The following is a 23535-nucleotide window of genomic DNA, read 5'->3' as shown; positions in this document are numbered from 1 at the left end:
TCCATCATGTCTTCAGTCCTGCAGCAAAGTCCTCAGTGTCTACTGCTGGTTCAGATTATCTCATTCTGAAAAACAACAATTTGTTATCCTCCACCACCCCCAAAAGCACATGTGATGAAATCGGGATCATTTTACATCTGCAGACTTGGGGAGGCAGCGATTTGGGGAGGATGTGATGTCATTTCTAGGGGGTGCTCTAGGAACCTCCTTGAAACTCTGTGGAAAAGACATCAAAATGAGGGGAAATTCCTAGAATGTCACTAAGTAAGCCATTTTTTCCTTCTATACCTTTCTTTCTTGATGGTGGGAGATTGAGGCTGGGGGCAGGGAATTTCTGACCAGGCCTAGGCAACTGGAAAGCCTAGCACTTTGCTTATCACTTTTATCCCTTAGGGCTGGATAACTTATCTACCAGCCTGCCAAAAGGAAGCCAGGGATGTGGCTTCTGTTTTTCGGTTAAATAGGGCAAGGATGCAAGCATCTTATAGAATGCCTGTTTGTTTGTCGTAGTGGGGTAATTTAATAACTATGCCACAGGAAGAGAATTGAAGGATAGGATTACACTGTGTCAACTATGTTGTGGTGCAGTACTGGATCGGGCCACTCCCTGGATTCTATTCATTGAGTAATATTACTAACCTTCAAGTACCTCATTGACTGCAGCTCTTAATCTTCTAAGTCATCGGGCACATCACAGTATACAATGCTCCAAACCAATTTTCTTGTTTACATGCCAACAATCAAGTGTCCTTCAGAGCCATTGAGAGCGCACTTATTTGCATAAAAGGTATGACTTCCAATGCATTACTTTTCCCAGAAAGGTTATTTATGTACTTGTTTGTTTTTGCATCAAATGTGGCATCGGATTCGCTCGGTTCACTGCCAGACCTTCCTTAAGATCTCCTGTTGATTTCAGAAGCCCTGTGAAAGGGAGCCACACGGAAAGCAGACGGTGTCCCGACCCTAAATCTTTGCAGGAGAACACATGAACGCAGTGTTGGCTTCGCGCCTCCGCCTGCAATGCTTAGTTGGAACAGCAGCCCCTTTATCTCATCCTGGCATTGGGCGTCTGTTGAATTCTTCAAGTCCAACGCTTTGCACTTGATTCCTGCTGGCCCCTCATTCAAGAAATGATGAATCTACTGGAGGCAATAAATTCTTTATGCTTAAGCCAAGCCCCAGAGCAACTCACCCGGGCAGAAGTAAGTGATCTCGCTTTTCAATGAAATCTCTCTCGAAGGTGCTATCAGTATACTAAATATTTTTATGATGGCCAATATGGCTGGCTGCCATCAGAAGAAGAAGAAGAAGAGTTTGGATTTATATCCCCCCTTTCTCTCCTGCAGGAGACTCAAAGGGGCTGACAATCTCCTTGCCCTTCCCCGCTCACAACAAACACCCTGTGAGGTGGGTGGGGCTGAGAGAGCTCCAAGAAGCTGTGACTAGCCCAAGGTCACCCAGCTGGCATGTGTGGGAGTGTACAGGCTAATCTGAATTCCCCAGATAAGCCTCCACAGCTCAGGCGGCAGAGCTGGGAATCAAACCTGGTTCCTCCAGATTAGATACATGAGCTCTTAACCTCCTACGCCACTGCTGCTCCTACATCCTACACCACTGCTGCTCCTACATCCAAGACAGTTGCTGGTGAGCAGAGAAACACGAAATTAGAAGAAACACTGAGTGTGCAAGGTTAAGCACCCAAAACTGAAACAAAGGCTCTTCCTGCACAACCAGAATAAAATATTTTGAGGCGGGCAATAAAACATTTCGAGGCAGGCCACAAAACATGCTTTAGCACACAGCGACAAAAACAGTTGCTCACAAGTAAAGGCAGGATCTGGGCCCATAACCTGTTGAAGCAGCGGCTTTACTCGAAGTAGACCACCTTGCAGGATGCAATGTAGACAAGAACTGAAAAACACACAGTCACGGTTCAGTGCACGGTTCATTTGTTTATTGCTAACACTACTGGGACAAAAGTGCTCCGCCAGACCACAGGGTGTTACTTCCAGAGCAGCATCACTCTGTTGTCTGTGCTATCTATATACTAAATGTGGTACCAATCAGGTGCCCTTACCTTATCAGGTTTTGCACACGGTACATGTGTTTGTGCACTCAGTCCTAATCAGTCCTAATTTGCACACGGCACCTGCTAGAAGGAGGGTCCAGCTGTCATTTAGATTTTGCTCATCTAAACACATGTTCTGACATAATTTGCAATGGGAGATCTGGTGTATGTCTCTGCATGGAGTTCTGCATGGTCCCCCCTCCTCCGCAATGTTTTATTTTCAGCCTGAAAATGTTTCAAATGAATCCTGTTCTTTAGCCATTCTTTTGTGGAAACGGTTTCACTTGCTGTGAGGATCTCTTTAAAACTCTTTCCCAGACCACTCTATTCCTCAGCACTATTTTCTGAGCTCGCTCCATCGACTCACCTGAGTATTTTTGTCATTTTTTTTAATTTGAGGAGGGGGGTAAATCTTCGGCGCCTCATGTACCCAACCTATGAGAATCACAGCATGAGACTTTGAAGCAACATAGCATCGAATCCAAAGAGAAGTTTAAAAAACCAGAACAATCACAAAATGGTTGGTCCAGGGAATCATTGCGAAGAAGAGGTACGGAAGTATGAACAAACGGGGGATAGAAAATATTTTGCAAATGTTTTCGAGGATCTGTGTGGAAATGGCCCATCAGGAACTTTCCATTTATGGACTTATTAACCTACTTAACCTACTGCATCTGTGTATGGTTCTCCAGTTGCAAAGTGGCGGGATAGGGAAGGCGCCTCCAACAGGGGTGAGATCACCTACTGCTCAGAAGGATTATCGGCATTGCCCTCTCCCCTCCTTGGAAGAACTCTACAATTCAGAAAGGCTAAAGAAAGCCCCAAATATTCTGAGAGACCAAGTCTGGCTCATCCAGCACACTCACACTCTTTTTGAACTCTTACCATCCGGCGGAGACTGTCTGGGTCTATCAAAACTAGGGACAAAAGAAGGCTTAGAGACAGCTTCTACTCTAGAGCTGTGGATATGCTTGCTAAACTCCGCGGGTAACTTTGTGAGGCTGCTGTGTTTGGGGCTGTGTAGGGATGGGTGGAGGAAGGGGAAAGTGAGGATGGGGTATGAGTCTGAAATTGTGTGCATCATAAAAACATAAGAACATAAGAACAAGCCAGCTGGATCAGACCAGAGTCTATCTAGTCCAGCTCTCTGCTACTCGCAGTGGCCCACCAGGTGCCTTTGGGAGTTCACATGTAGGATGTGAAAGCAATGGCCTTCTGCGGCTGTTGCTCCCGAGCACCTGGTCTGTTAAGGCATTTGCAATCTGAGATCACGGAGGATCAAGATTGGTAGCCATAAATCGACTTCTCCTCCATAAATCTGTCCAAGTCCTTTTTAAAGCTATCCAGGTTAGTGGCCATCACCACCTCCTGTGGCAGCATATTCCAAACACCAATCACACGTTGCGTGAAGAAGTGTTTCCTTTTATTAGTTCTAATTCGAGGAATGCTGCTGTAAATTTCATTGTGCGTGCACAATGACAATAAATGCTTATGCTTATGCTTATGCTATGAGAATCACAGCATGAGACTTTGAAGCAACATAGCATCGAATCCAAAGAGAAGTTTAAAAAACCAGAACAATCACAAAATGGTGTCCAGGAATCATTGTGAAGAGGTGAGTATGAACAAACGGGGGATAGAAAATATTTTGCAAATGTTTTTGAGGATCTGTGTGGAAATGGCCCATGAGGTACTTTCCATTTATGGACTTATTGGGAGTTCAACAGGGCTTGAGTCCCTCATTTTACTCACAAACAGATGGACAATCAGAACATACCAATCCAGTTTTGGAACAATAGTTGAGACGTTACATTAATTTCCATCAGGAGGATCGGGTGCATCTGTTACCCTTTGCAGAGCATGCTTACAATAACTCAGCGCATCAAAGTACTGGTCAGTCCCCATTTAAAATTGTGTCCGGGCAGGAGGAGAAGCTGTTCCCAGTAGGAGCCACAAAAAATGAAGGTCCAGTGGATCTCCAAGAGTAGGTTCAATCATTACAAGACTCCTGTGGAGATATAAATCCAAACCCTTCTCCTTCTCTGGGTTACTTTCGCTTTCTGCTTTGATGCTGCTTTGCTTGCAAGGGGCTGTCTCAAGGAACAAGGGCCCCTTCCGCACACGCAAAATAATGCGTTTTCAAACCACTTTCACAACTGCTTGCAAGTGGATTTTGCTATTCCGCACAGCTTCAAAGAGCACTGAAAGCAGTTTGAAAGTGCATTATTCTGCATGTGCGGAATGAGCCAAAGTTTTTCTGACAGAGAGATCAGTCAGTTGCTCTGTCTGAGAACCTTGCAAAACTTGAGTAATGACTAAAGGAGGGCTAGGTTGCTAGTGGAAATTGCAGCTAATGGGGGCTGGAATGCTTAACAGTGGGTGGGAAGAGCTGAATTGTATATCTTGGAAACTGATTGCCAACAAATTGTTATACCTTTCAATAAAATTGTTACACCTTTCAATAAAAAGGTTAATTATCGATAGAAGAAGAAGAAGAAGAAGAAGAAGAAAGAAGAAAGAAGAAGAAGAAGAAGAAGAAGAAGAAGAGGAGGAGGAGGAGGAGGAGTAGGAGAAGTAGGAGGAGTTTGGATTTATATCCCACCTTTCTCTCCTGTAAAGAGACTCAAGGTGGCTTACAAGCGCCTTTCCCTTCCTCTCCTTACAACAGACACCTTGTGAGGTGGGTGGGGCTGAAAGAGTTCCAAAGAACTGTGACTAGCCCAAGGTCACCCAGCACGGATGTAGGAGTGCAGAAACACATCTGGTTCACCAGATAAGCTTCTACCACTCCCGTGGAGGTGTGTGTGTGGGGGGATCAAACCCGGTTTTCCAGATTAGAATCCACCTGCTCTTAACCACTACACCACACTGGAGACTGATGATTGGATGGGCCAGGGACATGACAGCCATAATCTGGTGTGGGGTTATATTTTTTGGCCCCAAACCTGAGCAGATTATTTTGGAGACATGATGAGACATAATCAGACATGATGAGAGATCTGATGAGGGATGGCTGCTGGTAGAGAAAAATGGTTCCCTGGCAGGCTGATGCCATCTGCAATTCCAGCCTGCAAACACCTCATCGTATGTTTTCTTTCCCCATCAACTTGTCAGGAAGTCAAGAGCTATCAGGCTGATGGACACACATAACAGCCTCCCTGTGACAACGGATGCCTGCCATCTGGGTTGGGTTGCCCCCGAATCTGCATTTTCAATCAACCAGACCCTGATCTCCGCAGCTCCTGATTTGCATGAACGCAGCCATGCCCTAGAAGCCTACTAGAAATAGCAACGCTCCCTGCTTCTTAAGAGCAGGCAAGGGAGGAAATCTAGGACGGTGGTGGTAAGGGGTTTTTTAAACTGCATGTTGAGATCCAAAGTGAGTTTGAGAAGTAATTCTTAAAAGCTAGTTACCAGGCAACTGGCAGAAGGCTGGGGGTGCAGGAAGACTGGAGGGCGTGGGACATCGATGCCATTGCTGCAGCGCCACATCACCCATGGGCAGAAAGCAGCCGTGAGAAACCATCAAGTTAAAATCATAGGGTGAAACCATAGAGTTGCCGGTGATCCCTAGAACTACTCCTTAAGGGCTCATTCCGCACATGCAGAATAATGCACTTTCAAACTGCTTTCAGTGCTCTTTGAAGCTGTGCAGAATAGCAAAATCCACTTGCAAACAGTTGTGAAAGTGGTTTGAAAACGCATTATTCTGCGTGTGCAGAAGGGGTCTCTTGTGAGGTGGGTGAGGCCGAGAGAGCTCCAAAGAACTGTGACTTGCCCCAGGTCACCCAGCTGGCATATGTTGCACAAGCTAATCTGGTTCCCCAGATAAGCCTCCACAGCTCAAGTGGCAGAGCGAGGAATCACACCCAGTTTCTCCAGATTAGAGTGCACCTGCTCTTAACCACTACGCCACGCTGGAAGCGCCTCCTTCCCCTTCACAACACTTGGACACATTCCACACATGCAGACAAATGCACTTTCGAACTGCTTTCGGTGCCCTTTGAAGCTGTGCGGAATGGCAAAATCCACTTGCAAACAGTTGTGAAAGTGGTTTGGAAATGCATTATTTTGCGTGTGCGGAAGGGGCCCTTGTCACTTCTGCATTGGTCCCAGAAGTGACTTTCTGGAACAGAGGTTGGCAGTGTTTTTATTTCCCTCCTGATGTCACCTTCTGAAAGCTCCAGGCTTCACTTTTCACTCCAGGCCAGCTTATGCTGAGCTACTAAACTGGGACCGTTCCATCAGTCACTTAATGGGGCCTGTCACGTTTTTGATAAGCTGCCGGTTTTTATAGCCCAAACTAGCCGGAAAGAAAAGCAGCACAGAGATCCAGCCAGAGGTGGGATCCAGCCGGTTCCCACAGGTTCCCGAGAGTAGGTTACGAATTATTTGTGTGTGCCGAGAGGGGGTTACTAATGGGTGATTTTGCCACGTGATTTTTGCCTTAGTTACGCCCCTCCTCTCAGCAGTAGCGCGCAGAACTTGAAGCAGTCTAGCAGGAGGGGCACCAGCGTGCGTGGCAGCCTGCGCCTGCGTGAATTCGTTTCCCGCCCAAGGACTGGCGCAGCGGCTGCGTCCTTGCCACAGCCCCGCCCCTGGAATGCCTGGCCACGCCCCATTGGGACCCACCCAGCCCCATTGGCGCTACGCCACAGTTTGAATCCCGCCACTATGGGAACCTGTTACTAAAATTTTTGGATCCCACCACTGGATCCAGCATGGTGTAGATTAGAGCAGCAGACTCTGATATGAAGAATGGACTTTGAGCCTGTTCTTCTCCATATGAAGCCTGCTGGATGGCCTTGGGCAAGTCTCAGTTCTCTCAGAACTCTCTCGGCCCCAACTAAACTACTCAAACCACTCTGGCTCTCGCAACACTGGTCGATCCGTCCAAACACCCGATTTGCCCCTGCATCGTCCCCCATCGTCCCCAGCCCTTCTCATTGATCAACAGACTGGGACACCCCCAGCCCTCCTAATTTTATACACAAGCAATCAGTGATTTGAGAGTGTAACCCCCATGCTCAGAATGGGTTGACCCAGAAAGGGGTGGAGACCCAAAGCAGGAGAAGGCTGCAGAGCTCATGTAGTTGGAGGAGACCAGGCTACCAGACTCGGACCTTGGTTGTATAAGCCCTTAACACCTTGTTAAGGGTTTCTTTTTGTGTTTGTGACGGATGAGAGTTCTCCTGGAAACCTTCACCATGTTGAATCCTGTTCATCAAGCCCTTGGGGTCTCCAGGAGCCAACCCACTTGCAAAGAAGAATTGGACTTGGCAGTAGAAGTAGACTGTAAATAGAAGGACTTGAAAATGCAACCTGAACAGGACCTTGAAGTGTGATGTTAAATGTTGATGTTTGATGTTATATGTTAAGGAAGCAAACCAGTTTTGTTTTTAAAATTTGTTGTTGCAAACTCATTCCAAGTTCTGCCCCACAGAACTCACAAGCTGAGGTTACAAGAGCTGTTGGTCTTGATACTTGCCATTTACAGCACATTAAGAGAGAGATGATCGGGGTCCTGGGGAGCTTAGCAAGAGGCGGTTCATGTTGTCCTTTTGCGGTTTGCGCTCTGCCATGACTTCCCCATCATTGCCCACTATAGAAAACAATCAGTGATCGGGCAAAGTGTGGAGATACCACATTCAAGGTATTTTTATTTGTTATTTATTTATTTGCTACATATTTATCCTGCCAAATCTCCTGGAGGACTCAGAGCAGCTTACAATCTAAGCATAAAAGACAATATAGTACAATAAACAATACCAAAAAAAAAATACATGAAAAGACGTTAAAAACTAGTTGCAATAAATAACATGAGAACCTGCGTGGGGACATAAAAACAGTTGCGCAAATCCCATCCAGACCGGAGACATGAATGACACTAGGAAAAGGAATTGCCCAGCTGGCCCGGCAGAAAAGGCTCGGTGGGGTATTTTCCTGTAATAGTTCACCTTTTTGTATCAATATTTTTATATAGCAATATGAGAATGTGAAAATTAAATTAAAAATTGAGGCACACATGCGCAATAGAGAACCTGCGAAAACAAGAAGAGTTTGGATTTATATCCCCCCTTTCTCTCCTGCAGGAGACTCAAAGGGGCTTACAATCTCCTTGCCCTTCCCCCCTCACAACAAACACCCTGGGAGGTAGGTGGGGCTGAGAGAGCTCCGAGAAGCTGTAACTAGCCCAAGGACACCCAGCGGGCACGTGTGGGAGTGCACAGGCTAATCTGAATTCCCCAGATAAGCCTCCACAGTTCAGGCGGCAGAGCTGGGAATCAAACCCGGTTCCTCCAGATTAGATACACGAGCTCTTAACCTCCTACGCCACTGCTGCAGAGATTGCCCTCCCTGGACACAAGCAAAAAGACAGCATATTGGTAGATCCTGTCCTGTTGCAATCAGGGTAATAACACTGAACATGCCCCGGACCAATGACTTCACGGTGAGTTCTCTTTGGGGTCGCGGGAAGCTCGCCATGCATAATGGGCCTAGAGAAGCAAAGGCATAAAGACAATGCAGAACTCCATGAAGGAATCATTTTATTTCCTGCCTGAAAACTATTTAAAAGATTTGTGTGGAAATCTCAACAGTAAATAACAGAGGGAATGAATTGTGACTGGATCATCAAATTGATCTTTTTGTCAAACTTAGAATCACATAAATCTTTTCCCAAATGTGCGCTGGAATAGTTGAATGCATCCTTTATACACGGGGTACACTGTCTGAGTTTAGCCCTCACACAATCAGAAGCAACTATTTATACGATGACTACAAAGAACTGGGTGCAAGATCACACAAACACAGAATTTATTTATTTATTTATTTATTAAATTTCTTTGCACAGTGTGCTAATGTCATCTCTTTTACATCATTTGGCATATATAACCCTATAGTTACAGAAGGACCATGTATATATTTTAGTATTTAGTATTTTAGTACCAGTGTCTATAATTGTGAGCAATAATGGGCAAATTTTGTATGCTGATTTTGTATGTTTATTTTATGCCAATAAAGGCTTGTGATATTTATTAAATTTATAGGCCGCCTCATCCCCGAAGGGCTCGAGGCGGCTCACAACACGGCTGTTTCCCACAGCAATTGATACAGTATAAAAATTAACCCATTAAAATCAGCAGCAGTTAATAATAATAAATAAATTAAAATAACAAGATTGCGTAAAACACATATACACATATACACAGGCGCCCGATCTAAAGGCCAAAAAAGAAAAGAAGGAGGAGGGGGAGGAGGTAGGCACAAAGAGACATCTCAGTAGCTAGCCTCAAGTTTAAAATCTCAGGATGGTTTCCCCCCCTCATCCCTTTTTATCAACACATCTTTGGGCGTTTTCCCACTTACCTTCTGCCCCGCGCTACTGTAGGCAAGTAGCGCGGGGTCCCCTGGCACTCCCCACTACAGGGGCGGCGACAACACAGCCGCCCCGCCGCTGCCGCTGTTGCGCCCCCTCAGCGCACGTCATTCCTGGCGCTCTTCCAAATGGCGCCTTTTGATGACCCCGCGCAGAGCGCAGGGTCGTGGGGAAGCCCGGGCGCGCGCCTGAAATGACGCGCACTGAGAGCAGCGCGGGGCATACGGGGCTCGTGGCAAGTGGGAAAACGCCTTTTGACCAAGCAGAAGCGGGGAAAGCAGATGTTGAGGCAGCAACTGTGAGAAACCAGTCTCATCAGAGCAAAACAACTTGATTTGTTTAGACATTTATAAACAGCATGGCAAACTATCACCTCCATGGTCATGTCATGGCCAGCAACCTGGATATGACATGAACTGTCGGATGATTAAGCATTACTAAAAGGGTCTTGGTGGGGGGGAAAAAACTGTGAGAAGGTCACAAAAATGTACCATATTATATCTGCAACATGTCAGTGGAGCCCCAACTTGCTTTCACTCTGGGAAGAATGAAACTTGAGCTCAAACTGAACATTTTATCAGCCTTCTTAGTCAACAAATCTTCATCCTTGCAAATTTATAGCATGCGTTCCATCCATCTCCCATGGGAAGGAACGGTAACATTTGTTTATCTGCCTTCATATGAAATGTGTTGTCAGTGAATGTTGCTAATGCAAAGTGATGGTGAAAAAACAAATGATGCTTCCCTTTTTGTAAATAATATTTGTGGAAATTGAACTTGGCCCCCAATATCTGAGTCTGTGGAGGAGTTTCAGCAGGGTAGAATTGTTGGAGGCAGCGACTCAGCATGGGCACTGGGGGGCAATACATCTCTCTAGGGCCCCTTCCGGATGGGGCAATAAACACGAGTGGAGGATGCTAAATTATGCCACCAGATATTACTATTTCCGCGTTTATTTTAAACTCTTTCAAATTATTTAAAATGTTAATTGGTTGATTTTAAGTGTGGATTTATATTTTTAATATTGTGGAATGTTTGTATTATACTGTGACCCACCTAGAGGCCTTCAGGGATTGGGTGAGATATAAATCTAAACAAACAAACAAATAAACCCAGGGGGGGACTTCACACAGATCCTGCCCCCAAAACGAGTTTGTCCCATCCTTCTCTACCTGTACATTTATTTTAGCTTCCCTCTACTTGGTTAAGTGGATCTGTGTATATAATGTTGTTATGCCAATAAAGGTTCTTTGTTTGTTTGTTGAGTTTGTCCCATGCTATTTCCCCCAACCCGGCTTTTTTGAAAATCGCTAAACTAGCAAGTCTTTTCAAAAATCCCAGGTTGCAGCTGCTCACGAGCAAACGGCGAGGCAAGAGGAGCTACATTTGCCTCCCTTTCCCTTTTTTTATTTTGTGGCTTGCACCTGCATAGCTACGCAGGTGCAGATGGTTGTATTGTGGGACATCAGCATGACTGGGGGGTTCATTTGTGCATGCCTGCGTGGCTACACATGGGTGGGGAGTAATTAAAAAAAGATGCGTCTCCGTGTGAAGGGGTGACGGCAACCCCGATTGTTTCCGTGGGCTCCAATCGCTGCCTGCACACATGCACGTGAATGCAAAAACAGGAAAACAGGTTCCTTTATCCCAACTGCGATCCGTTATGCATTTGCTGTGTAGAAGAGGCCTGAGTGTATAAGTGTCTTCTCTTGGGATGTTCCTCCCTTTGTCTGTACCTGAGAGGTTTGATTCCCCCCTCTTCCACATGAAGAGCAAACTCTAATCTAGAGAAACAGGTTCGATTCCTCATTCTTCCACAAGAAGCCCATTGGGTGAGATTGGGCTTCAAGACTCTAGCAGCAGCGGCAAGAATTGTGCTTGCAAGAGTATGGAAAACTGATAAGATACCAACTCTGGAGGACTGGAAGGAAAAGGTCCAATATTTCTCCAATATGGATCGGGTAGCTCATAGGATAAGGAAAATACCTTATGAAAAATACAAAGAAAGATGGGAACCTTGGTTTGTCTACTTTATAGACATTATATTAAGTATAAAAACAAATACAGGAAGAAATGGATGAATGAATGGCACCAATTGTTCTCTAAGTAATAAATAGGTAAAAATGACTTTCTGGATGACCAATGTTACAGGAGGAAACAAAGGGGGGGGATATTGCTCATTTAGTGCAATATGGGGGACATTGAACTTGTTTTTGCTGATAGTTGTCTTGCTGGTGTATTATGGAAGGTTTACGAATAGTTATAGATAGCGAATAGTAGTGGATCTAGTAAATAGGATTTTTTTTGGTAAATATTTGTGTAATTATATTATATAATAATCTATATTCAGTAAGGATTGTTAAATTGTTATATATTTATGTTGTGTAACAGCTTGATTATTGATGTATATATTAGTAATCTTTGGTTGGAAATTAAAAAAGAAATCAGGAAAAAAAGACTCCTTAAAGGTAGAGAAAAAGTGGGGTATAAAAAACAATTATTCTTGTTCTTCTTCCAACAACACCACCAAATTTACTAGAGACAAGTTGAAACAGCTCTGACTGTCATGATAGGCCTGTTCGTATGATATAGTTGTTTTAGCAGGACTTGAATTTTTTTTCTGCAATCCATGAAAGACTAAATGCAGATCAAATAATTCAGCTTTTCCTGTAGCAATTTTGGCATGAGCGCTGAGGAATTTTGGTTTTCTTTATACCTTCCAAGATTTGGAAAGGGTCGACTTTGCCAATTCTAGACACAGAAGTTACTCGGTGCCTGCCTAGAAGTTATCTTTGCATTATTGAAGTCATTGAAGTTTTAGAAGTTGGCAAGTTACACAACTGTTTGAGTTCACGTCTAGATCCTTCCCACATTGCTTCCTGGTGATTGACACGGCATCAAATATAATAATAATAATTAATAATGCTGATAGATATAGAGCGGAAAAATCTGATTATTAATAGATAGTTGCTGTCATAACTGATGGTAACATCATAAAAAGTGGGAACACAAAGAATTTTTAACATGGGTGCATCCAGAAAAATGTTTTTTTTTAAAAAAAGGAAATAAAATTACCCCTTCATCAAACCATTAACGTTCTTATAATGGTATCAGTGTTCTTTCTGTTTAACAGAGGTTCAAATGAGAAAAAAAATCCTGTTCCAAAGCACTTATAATCTAAACTTTGGTGGATTCCATGCAGGTCAGATATAACGGGTGCAGGAGGTTATATAAACCATTTTGTGGGGAGAGGATTTTGCACCGGTCCGAAAATGAGTTTGGCCTGCTTTATTCCCCTCAACCCAGGATTTTCAAAAATGGCTAAACTCGTGTACCTTCTGCACAGTCCCGGGTTGGAGGCGCTCCCACGCGAACACAATAGGCAGGAGAGACCCGCCCCCCCCCGGCCTTCCACTCATTCACTTTAAGTTCCATGCCATCCCCTGTTGGGGAGAATCCGCCCACCCACCATTGAGAGCCAGCATGCTGTAGTGGTTAAGAGCAGTTGGATTCTAGTATGGAGAACCTTATCTTGTGAAGCGGAGGTGTTTCTGCACTCCTACATTCCTGCTGGGTGACCTTGGGCTAGTCACAGTTCTTCGGAGCTCTCTCAGCCCCACCTGCCTCACAAGGTGTCAGTTGTGGGGAGAGGACGGGCAAGGAGCTGGTAAGCCATCTCAGATTTCCTATTTTAAGGAAACAACAACTGGATGGAAAACTCCTGGTGTCCTTTTACCGCTGTGCTATAGAGAGTGTCTTAACCTACTGCATCTGTGTATGGTTCTTCAGTTGCACAGTGGCGGATAGGAAGGCGCTCCAAAGGGTGATCACTACTGCACAGAGGATTATCGGCTGCCCTCTCCCCTCCTTGGAAGAACTCTATAATTCCCGAAGCCTAAAAAAAGCCCAAAATATTCTGAGAGACCCGTCTCATCCAGCACACTCTCTTTTTGAACTGTTACCATCCGGCAGACGATACAGGTCTATCAAAACTAGGACAAAGAGGCTTAGAGACAGCTTCTACTCTAGAGCTGTGGATATGCTAAACTCCGTGGCTTTGTGTTGATGTGTTTGGGGCTGTGTAGGGATGGGTGGAGGAAGGGGAAAGTGAGGATGGGGTATGAGTCTGAAATTGTGTGCATCGAGAAATGCTGCTGTAAATTTCGTTGTGCGTGCACAATGACAATAAAATGCTCATGCTTATGCTTATGCTTATTGGGGGTTCAACAGGGCTTGAGTCCCTCATTTTACTCACAAACAGACGGACAATCAGAACGTACCAATCAGGTTTTGGAGCAATAGTTGAGACGTTACATTAATTTCCATCAGGAGGATTGGGTGGATCTGTTACCCTTTGCAGAGCATACTTACATTAACTCAGTGCATCAAAGTACTAGTCAGTCCCCATTTAAAATTGTGTCCAGGCAGGAGGAGAAGCTGTTCCCAGTAGGGGTCACAAAAAATGAAGGTCCAGTGGATCTCCAAGAGTAGGTTCAGTCATTACAAGACTCCTGTGGAGATATAACTCCAAATCCTTCACCTTCTTCTCTGGGTTACTTTTGCTTTCTGCTTTGATGCTGCTTTGCTTGCAAGGGGCTGCCTCAAGGAACAAGGGCCCCTTCCGCACAGCTTCAAAGAGCACTGAAAGCAGTTTGAAAGTGCATTATTCTGCATGTGCGGAATGAGCCAAAGTTTTTCTGACAGAGAGATCAGTCAGTTGCTCTGTCTGGGAACCTTGCAAAGCTTGAGTAATGACAAAAGGAGGGCTAGGTTGCTAGTGGAAATTGCAGCTAATGGGGGCTAGAATGCTTAACAGTGGGTGGGAAGAGCTGAATTGTATATCTTGGAAACTGATTGCCAACAAATTGTCTTGTTATACCTTTCAATAAAAAGGTTAATTATCGATAGAAGAAGAAGAAGAAGAAGAAGAAGAAGAAGAAGAAGAAGAAGAAGAAGAAGAAGAAGAAGAAGAAGAAGAAGAGGAGTAGGAGTAGGAGTAGGAGTAGGAGTAGGAGTAGGAGTGGGAGAAGTAGGAGGAGTTTGGATTTATATCCCACCTTTCTCTCCTGTAAAGAGACTCAAGGTGGCTTACAAGCGCCTTTCCCTTCCTCTCCTTACAACAGACACCTTGTGAGGTGGGTGGGGCTGAAAGAGTTCCAAAGAACTGTGACTAGGCCAAGGTCACCCAGCACGAATGTAGGAGTGCAGAAACACATCTGGTTCACCAGATAAGCTTCTACCACTCACGTGGAGGAGTGGGGGGGGGGGATCAAACCCGGTTTTCCAGATTAGAATCCACCTGCTCTTAACCACTACACCACGCTGGAGACTGATGATTGGATGGGCCAGGGACACGACAGCCGTAATCTGGTGTGGGGTTATATTTTTTGGCCCCAAACCTGAGCAGATTATTTTGGAGACATGATGAGACATAATCAGACAAGATGAGACATGATGAGAGATATGATGAGGGATGGCTGCTGGTAGAGAAAAATGGTTCCCTGGCAGGCTGATGCAATTCCAGCCTGCAAACACCTCATGTGTTTTCTTTCCCCATCAACTTGTCAGGAAGTCAAGAGCTATCAGGCTGATTGACACGCATAACAGCCTCTCTGTAAAGAGGGAGGCCTGCCATCTGGGTTGGGTTGCCCCCGAATCTGCATTTTCAATCAACCAGGCCCTGATCTCCACAGCTCCTGATTTGCATGAACGCAGCCATGCCCTGGAAACCTACCAGAAATAGCAACGCTCCCTGCTTCTTAAGAGCAGGCAAGGGAGGAAATCTAGGACGGTGGTGGTAAGGGGTTTTTTAAACTGCATGTTGAGATCCAAAGTGAGTTTGAGAAGTAATTCTTAAAAGCTAGTTACCAGGCAACCGGCAGAAGGCTGGGGGTGCAGGAAGACTGGAGGGTGTGGGACATCGATGCCATTGCTGCAGCGCCACATCACCCATGGGCAGAATGCAGCCGTGAGAAACCATCACGTTAAAATCATAGGGTGAAACCATAGAGTTGCCGGTGATCCCTAGAACTACTCCTTGTCACTTCTGCATTGGTCCCAGAAGTGACTTTCTGGAACAGAGGTTGGCAGTGTTTTTATTTTCCTCCTGATGTCACTTTCTGAAAGCTCTAGGTTTCACTTTCCACTCCAGGCCAGCTTATGGTGAGCTACTAAACTGGAACCATTCCATCAGTCACTTAATGGGGCCTGTCACGTTCTTGTTAAGCTGCTAGCCGGAAAGAAAAGCAGCACAGAGATCCAGCCTGGTGTAGATTAGAGCAGCAGACTCTGATATGAAGAATGGACTTTGAGCCTGTTCTTCTCCATATGAAGCCTGCTGGATGACCTTGGGCTAGTCTCAGTTCTCTCAGAACTCTCTTGGCCCCAACTAAACTACTCAAACCACTCTGGCTCTCGCAACACTGGTCGATCCTTCCAAACACTTGATTTGCCCCTGCATCGTCCCGCATCGTCCCCAGCCCTTCTCATTGATCAACAGACTGGGACACCCCCAGCCCTCCTAATTTTATACACAAGCAATCAGTGATTTGAGAGTGTAACCCCCATGCTCAGAATGGGTTGACCCAGAAAGGGGTAAAGACCCAAAGCAGGAGAAGGCTGCAGAGCTCATGTAGTTGGAGGAGACAAGGCTACCAGACTTGGACCTTGGTTGTATAAGCCCTTAACACCTTGTTAAGGGTTTCTTTTTGTGGTTGTAATGGGTGAGAGTTCTCCTAGAAACCTTCATCATGTTGAATCCTGTTCATCAAGCCCTTGGAGTCTTCAGGAGCCAACCCACTTGCAAAGAAGAATTGGACTTGGCAGTTATCAGTAGACTGTAAATATAAGGGCTTGAAAATGCAACCTGAACAGGACCTTGAAGTGTGATGTTAAATGTTGATGTTTGATGTTATATGTTAAGAAAGTGAACCATTTTGTGTTTAAAATTTGTTGTTGCAAACTCATTCCAAGTTCTGCCCCACAGAACCCACAGATAGAGGTTACAAGAGCTGTTGGTCTTGATACTTGCCATTTACTGCACATTGGGAGAGAGATGATCGGGGTCCTGGGGAGCTTAGCAAGAGGCGGTTCATGTTGTCCTTTTGCGGTTTGCGCTCTGCCATTACTTCCCCATCATTGCCCACTACAGAAAACAATCAGTGATTGGGCAAAGTGTGGAGATACCACATGCAAGGCATTTTTATTTGTTATTTATTTATTTGCTACATTTTTATCCTGCCAAATCTCCTGGAGGACTCAGAGCAGCTTACAATCAAAGCATAAAAGACAATATAGTACAATAAACAATACAAAAAAGATATATACATTAAAAGACGTTAAAAACAAGTTGCAATAAATAACATGAGAACCTGCATGGGGACATAAAAAAGCGATTCGCCAAATCCCCATCCCTACAGACCGGAGACATGGTGAATGATTTACTAGGAAAAGGAATTGCCCAGCTGGCCCGGCAGAGAAAAGGCTCAGAGTGGGGTATTTTTCCTGTAATAGTTCACCTTTTGTATCAATATTTTTATATAGCAATATGAGAATGTGAAAATTAAATTAAAAAATTGAGGCACACATGTCATAATAGAGAACCTGCAAGTAAAACAAGAAGAGTTTGGATTTATATCCCCCCTTTCTCTCCTGCAGGAGACTCAAAGGGGCTGACAATCTCCTTGCCCTTCCCCCCTCACAACAAACACCCTGTGAGGTAGGTGGGGCTGAGAGAGCTCCGAGAAGCTGTGACTCGCCCAAGGTCACCCAGCTGGCATGTGTGGGAGTGCACAGGCTAATCTGAATTCCCCAGATAAGCCTCCACAGCTCAGGCGGCAGAGCTGGGAATCAAACCCGGTTCCTCCAGATTAGATACACGAGCTCTTAACCTCCTACGCCACTGCTGCAGAGATTGCCCTCTTTGGACACAAGCAAAAAGACAGCATATTGGTAGATCCTGTCCTGTTGCAATCAGGGTAATAATACTGAACATGCCCCGGACCAATGACTTCACCGTGAGTTCTCTTTGGGGTCGCGGGAAGCTCGCCATGCATAATGGGCCTAGAGAAGCAAAGGCATAAAGACAATGCAGAACTCCATGAAGGAATTATTTTATTTCCTGCCTGAAAACTATTTAAAAGATTTGTGTGGAAATCTCAACAGTAAATAATTGAGGGAATGAATTGTGACTGGATCATCAAATTGATCTTTTTGTCAAGCTAGAATCACATAAATCTTTTTCCGAATGTGCACTGGAATAGTTGAATGCATCCTTTATACACGGGGTACACTGTCTGAACTTAGCCCTCACACAATCAGAAGCAACTATTTATACGATGACTACAAGAACTGGGTGCAAGATCACACAAACACAGAATTTATTTATTTATTTATTTATTAAATTTATAGGCCTCCTCATCCCCGAAGGGCTCGAGGCGGCTCACAACACGGCTGTTTCCCACAGCAATTGATACAATATAAAAATTAACCCATTAAAATCAGCAGCAGTTAATAATAATAAATACATTAAAATAACAAGATTGCATAAAACACATATACACATATACACAGGCGCCCGATTTAAAGGCCAAAAAAGAAAAGAAGAAGGAGGGGGAGGAGGTAGGCACAAACAGACATCTCAGTAGCTAGTCTCAAGTTTAAAATCTCAGGATGGTTTCCCCCCCTCATCCCTTTTTATCAACACATCTTTGGGCGTTTTCCCACTTACCTTCTGCCCCGCGCTACTGTAGGCAAGTAGCGCGGGGTCCCCTGGCATTGCCCACCGCAGTGGCGGCGACAACACAGCAGCCTGCCGCTGCCGCTGTTGCGCCCCCCTCAGCGCGCGTCATTCCTTGGCGGCTTCTTTCCAAATGTTGCCTTTGGATGACCCCGTGCAGAGCGCAGGGTCGTGGGGAAGCCCGCGCGCGCGCCTGAAATGAGCTGGCGCTGCACTGCGAGCAGCGCGGAGACATCACCGGGGCTCGTTAAGCCTTGAAGTGGGGAAACGCCTTTTGACCAAGCAGAAGCGGGGAAAGCAGATGTTGAGGCAGCAACTGTGAGAAACCAGTCTCATCAGAGCAAAACAACTTGATTTGTTTGGACATTTATAAACAGCATGGCAAACTATCACCTCCATGGTCATGGTCATGGCCAGCAACCTGGATATGACATGAACTGTCGGATGATTAAGCATTACTAAAAGGGTCGGGGGGGGGGAACTGTGAGAAGGTCACAAAAATGTACCATATTATATCTGCAACGTGTCAGTGGAGCCCCAACTTGCTTTCACTCTGGGAAGAATGAAACTTGAGCTCAAACGGAACATTTTGTCAGCCTTCTTAGTCAACAAATCTTCATCCTTGCAAATTTATAGCACGCATTCCATCCATCTCCCATGGGAAGGAACGGTAACATTTGTTTATCTGCCTTCATATGAAATGTGTTGTCAGTGAACGTTGCTAATGCAAAGTGATGGTGAAAAAACAAACGATGCTTCACTTTTTGTAAATAATATTTGTGGAAATTGAACTTGGCCCCCAATATCTGAGTCTGTGGAGGGATTTCAGCAGGGTATAATTGTTGGAGGCAGCGACTCAGCATGGGCACTGGGGGGCAATACATCTCTCTAGGGCCCCTTCCGGATGGGGCAATAAACACGAGTGGAGGATGCTAAATTATGCCACCAGATATTACTATTTCCGCGTTTATTTTAAACTCTTTCAAATTATTTAAAATGTTAATTGGTTGAGTTTAATTGTGGATTTATATTTTTAATATTGTGGAATGTTTGTATTATACTGTGACCCGCCTAGAGGCCTTCAGGGATTGGGTGAGATATAAATCTAAACAAACAAACAAATAAACCCAGGGGGGGACTTCACACAGATCCTGCCCCCCCCCAAAAGCAGAAGTTTGTCCCATCCTTCTCTACCTGTACATTTATTTTTAGCTTCCCTCTACTTGGTTAAAGTGGATCTTGTGTATATAATGTTTGTTATGCCAATAAAAGGTTCTTTTGTTTGTTTGTTGAGTTTGTCCCATGCTATTTCTAACCCGGCTTTTTTGAAAATCGCTAAATCTAGCAAGTGTCTTTTCAAAATCCCAGGTTGCAGCTTTCGCTGCTCACGAGCAAACGGCCGCAGGCAAGAGGGAGCCACATTTGCCTCCCCTTTCCCTTTTTTTTTTTTATTTTGTGGCTTGCACCTGCACTTAGCTACACGCGAGGTGCAGATGGTTGTATCGTGGGGACATCCAGCATGACTGGGGGGGGTTCATTTGTGCATGCACTGCGTGGCTACCACATGGGTGAGGGAAGTAATTAAAAAAAAAAAAAAGATGCGTCTCCGCGTGTGAAGGGTGTGACGGCAACCCCGGGATTGTTTCCGTGGGCTCCTAATCGCTGCCTGCACACATGCATGTGAATGCAAAACAGGAAAACAGGTTCCTTTATCCCAACTCGGGCGCATCCGTTATGCATTTGCTGTGTAGAAGAGGCCTGAGTGTATAAGTGTTTTCTCTTGGGATGTTCCTCCCTTTGTCTGTACCTGAGAGGTTTGATTCCCCCCTCTTCCACATGAAGAGCAAACTCTAATCTAGAGAAACAGGTTCGATTCCTCATTCTTCCACAAGAAGCCCATTGGGTGAGATTGGGCTTCAAGACTCTAGCAGCAGCGGCAAGAATTGTGCTTGCAAGAGTATGGAAAACTGATAAGATACCAACTCTGGAGGACTGGAAGGAAAAGGTCCAATATTTCTCCAATATGGATCGGGCAGCTCATAGGATAAGGAAAATACCTTATGAAAATTACAAAGAAAGATTGGAACCTTGGTTTGTCTACTTTATAGACATTATATTAAGTATAAAAACAAATACAGGAAGAAGAAGAAGAAGAAGAAGAAGAAGAAGAAGAAGAAGAAGAAGAAGAAGAAGAAGAAGAAGAAGAAGAAGAAGAAGAAGAGGAGGAGGAGGAGTAGTTTGGATTTATATCCCCCCTTTCTCTCCTGCAGGAGACTCAAAGGGGCTGACAATCTCCTTGCCCTTCCCCCCTCACAACAAACACCCTGTGAGGTAGGTGGGGCTGAGAGAGCTCCGAGAAGCTGTGACTAGCCCAAGGTCACCCAACTGGCATGTGTGGGAGTGTACAGGCTAATCTGAATTCCCCAGATAAGCCTCCACAGCTCAGGCGGCTGAGCTGGGAATCAAACCCGGTTCCTCCAGATTAGATACACGAGCTCTTAACCTCCTACGCCACTGCTGCTCCTAAAGAAATGGATTGCTTGGAAAAAAAGAAATGGAAATAAATAAATAAATAAATAAATGAAATAAAGAAACGGAAATGCTTCCTAAGAAATGGATGAATGAATGGCACCAATTGTTCTCTAAGTAATAAATAGCTAAAAATGACTTTCTGGATGACCAATGTTACAGGAGGAAACAAAGGGGGGAGGGATATTGCTCATTTAGTGTAATATAGGGGACATTGAACTTGTCTTTGCTGATAGTTGTCCTGCTGGTGTATTACGGAAGGTTTACGAATCGTTATAGATAGCGAATAGTAGTGGATCTAGTAAATAGGATTTTTTTTTTGGTAAATATTTGTGTAATTATATTATATAATAATCTATATTTAGTAAGGATTGTTAAATTGTTATATATTTATGTTGTGTAACAGCTTGATTATTGATGTATATATTAGTAATCTTTGGTTGGAAATTAAAAAAAAAGAAATCAGGAAAAAAAGACTCCTTAAAGGTAGAGAAAAAGTGGGGTATAAAAAACAATTATTCTTGTTCTTCTTCCAACAACACCACCAAATTTACTAGGGACGAGTTGAAACAGCACTGACTGTTATGATAGGCCTGTTCGTATGATATAGTTGTTTTAGCAGGACTTGAATTTTTTGCTGCAATCCGAAAAAAGACCTCAAAATGCAGATCAAATAATTCAGCTTTTCCTGTAGCAATTTTGGCAATGAGTGCTGAGGAATTTTGGTTTTCTTTATACCTTCCAAGATTTGGAAAGTACCGACTTTGCCAATTCTAGATATTGCAGTTACTCGCGTCGCTGCCTAGAAGTTATCTTTCTTTGCATTATTGAAGCTATTGAAGTTTTAGTAGTTGGCAAGTTACACAACTGTTTGAGTTCAAATGCCTAGATCCTTCCCAATATTGCTTCCTGGTGATTGACGCTGCATCAAATATAATAATAATAATTAATAATGCTGATAGATACAGAGCGGAAAAATCGGATTATTAATTAGATAGTTGTTGTCACACCCCATGCAACATCATAAAAAGTAAACACAAAACAAATTTCAACATGGGTGCATCCAGAAAAAAATGTTTTTTTTTTAAAAAAAAGGAAATAAAATTATCTCTTCATCAAACCACATTAACGCTCTTATAATGGTATCAGTGTTCTTTCTGTTTAACAGAGGTTCAAATGAGAAAAAAAAATCCTGTCTCCAAAGCGACCTCTATAATCTAAACTTCTGCGGATTCCATGCAGGTCAGATATAATGGGTTCGCGCAGGAGGTTATATAAACCTACTTGTGGGGAGAGGTAGGATTTTGCACCGGGTCCCTAAAATGAGTTTGGCCTGCTTTATTGCCCTCAACCCAGGATTTTCAAAAATGGCTAAACTCGTGGTAAATCTTCTGCACAGTCCCGGGTTGGAGGCGCGCCCACGCCAACACAATAGGGCAGTGGAGAGACTCGCCCCCCCGCCTTCCACTCATTCACCTTAAGTTCCATGCCATCCCGTCCGGGAGAATCCGCCCACCCACCATTGAGAGCCAGCATGCTGTAGTGGTTAAGAGCAGTTGGATTCTAGTATGGAGAACCTTATCTTGTGAAGTGGATGTGTTTCTGCACTCCTACATTCCTGCTGGGTGACCTTGGGCTAGTCACAGTTCTTCGGAGCTCTCTCAGCCCCACCTGCCTCACAAGGTGTCGGTTGTGGGGAGAGGACGGGCAAGGAGCTGGTAAGCCATCTCAGATTTCCTATCTGAGACTTTTAAGGAAACAACAACTGGATGGAAAACTCCTGGTGTCCTTTTACCGCTGTGCTATAGAGAGTGTCTTAACCTACTGCATCTGTGTATGGTTCTCCAGTTGCACAGTGGCAGATAGGAAGGCGCTCCAAAGGGTGATCACTACTGCTCAGAGGATTATCGGCTGCCCTCTCCCCTCCTTGGAAGAACTCTATAATTCCCGAAGTTTCCAAAGAAAAGCCCCAACATTCTGAGAGACCCGTCTCATCCAGCACACTCTCTTTTTGAACTGTTACCATCCGGCAGACGATACAGGTCTATCAAAACTAGGACAAAGAGGCTTAGAGACAGCTTCTACTCTAGAGCTGTGGATATGCAAAACTCTGTGGCTTCATGTTGATGTGTTTGGGGCTGTGTAGGGATGGGTGGAGGAAGGGGAAAGTGAGGATGGGGTATGAGTCTGAAATTGTGTGCATCGAGAAATGCTGCTGTAAATTTCGTTGTGCGTGCACAATGACAATAAAATGCTCATGCTTATGCTTACAGGAGAGAAAGGTAGGGTATAAATCCAAACTCTTCTTCTCCTTCTTCTTCATTCTGTGCAGGTTACCCAGCAGGTTCTGGGCAGATTCTCTGAGCACCAGACAGTGTACAAAGTCCCCCAATAAGGTTGGTCAATACTAAAAAAATTCGGTAAAATTCGGATTTGGGTATTTTGGGGCATAAAATGATTTGTATGCCCGAATCTGAATCATAGCTGATTCGGATATGCCCGAAAATTCGGGTAACCTGAAAATTCGTCTGTTTTTTTTTTCAATGTTTGGTGCTTTTTACATCGTTTTGCCTGCAGGGGGGCGCAATTTTAAAGCTGGGGCAGCATCTGAACCTTCAGGATATCTGAGACTGTCTCTTGATGATTCTCCCCACGTTTAATGAAGTTTGGTTCAGGGGGGGCAAAGTTATTTACCCTCAAAGGGGGTGCCCCATCCCCCATTGTTTCCAATGGAAGCTAATAGGAGATGGGGGCTACACTTTTGAAGGTTCATAATTTTGGACCCCCTGAACCAAACCTCACCAAACTTGGGGAGTATCATAA

The 23535-nt window shown here is 44.5% G+C and overlaps 1 long non-coding RNA gene across 1 annotated transcript; it reads right to left on the bottom strand.

Annotated features, from left to right (window-relative positions):
- Positions 1 to 2779: 2779 nt before the first annotated feature.
- LOC125440309 lies at positions 2780 to 13524 on the bottom strand. Its single transcript, XR_007245666.1, has 3 exons — positions 13471 to 13524; positions 13067 to 13070; positions 2780 to 3016 (listed from the first exon to the last, which is right to left on the bottom strand). It is a non-coding gene; the product is annotated as an uncharacterized LOC125440309 (long non-coding RNA).
- Between the last annotated feature and the right edge of the window lie 10011 nt (positions 13525 to 23535).

The sequence above is a fragment of the Sphaerodactylus townsendi genome, linkage group LG10 (genome assembly GCF_021028975.2).
Source record: "Sphaerodactylus townsendi isolate TG3544 linkage group LG10, MPM_Stown_v2.3, whole genome shotgun sequence".
Classification (NCBI taxonomy): domain Eukaryota; kingdom Metazoa; phylum Chordata; class Lepidosauria; order Squamata; family Sphaerodactylidae; genus Sphaerodactylus; species Sphaerodactylus townsendi.
The sequence above is the reverse complement of the archived record's forward strand: the minus strand, read 5'-3'. Positions and strand labels throughout refer to the sequence as shown.